We start from the raw sequence: 785 nt of genomic DNA on the forward strand, positions 1-785 counted from the left end.
CCCCAAATCCGGGCGGCCCCAGCCCCCGCCCCAAATCCCCTCGCTTCCCTCCTCGGCGGCGGGAGCCTTTTGCTAACGGTTTGGGCTGCCAGCTCCTCTCCTTGCCTGGCTGGGGGGATAACGGTTTAATGTTGTGGAGTATCAGGCCACTGTCACGTCCTTCAATAGACTTACTGAAAAGAAGAAGGAGGAAGGGGGGGGGAGCTGATTTTAATCATTGTCATTTGGTCTGATGTAATATTTCCCCAGGCGTTTCCAACTAGGCATAAATTTTCAGCTCCCAAATAAGTAACACAGGGCACGTTTCTCACAGCTCTTGACTCTCCTGCTACAATTAGGGTCGCACCCGCTCTGCACTTGTTGATAAACTAGCCCAAGTTTAAAATAATCCCCCAAATAATACGAATAATAACAACAGCCCAGGAGGGAAGCGGCCCCCAGGCGGAGGCGCGGGGCCGGGGGCATGTGGGTGGGGGGAGCCTGGCTCCCCTCCCCTTCCCGCCCCCCTTTTTCCCCCTTTCACCCTTTGCTAATGTCTCGCATTGTAAACGCCAAATTTCCTGTAGGCCATTAAAACCAAATGACGTCTATCGACATGCATTGTGCTATTGCAGAAAGCGCCCTGGCAGGCCGCCCCTGGCCAAAAGCGCCATTTCAATTATAGCGCACGGCTAGATGGAGATGTCTGCCATGAAGATTTCCCAGGCAGACAGGCAGCTCCGGGCTCGGCCACGGCGGCAGCCGCCTCCCCTCCCCTCCCCTCCCCTCCCCCGGCCCCGCAAACT

The 785-nt window shown here is 56.3% G+C and overlaps 1 protein-coding gene across 1 annotated transcript in view; it reads right to left on the minus strand.

Moving 5' to 3' along the window:
• KCTD15 (potassium channel tetramerization domain containing 15) overlaps positions 1 to 785 on the minus strand; it is an 83153-nt gene that overhangs the window by 81518 nt on the left and 850 nt on the right. The window lies entirely within an intron of this gene.

The sequence above is a fragment of the Gavialis gangeticus genome, unplaced genomic scaffold (genome assembly GCF_001723915.1).
Source record: "Gavialis gangeticus isolate Ggan-Ray unplaced genomic scaffold, GavGan_comp1, whole genome shotgun sequence".
Classification (NCBI taxonomy): domain Eukaryota; kingdom Metazoa; phylum Chordata; order Crocodylia; family Gavialidae; genus Gavialis; species Gavialis gangeticus.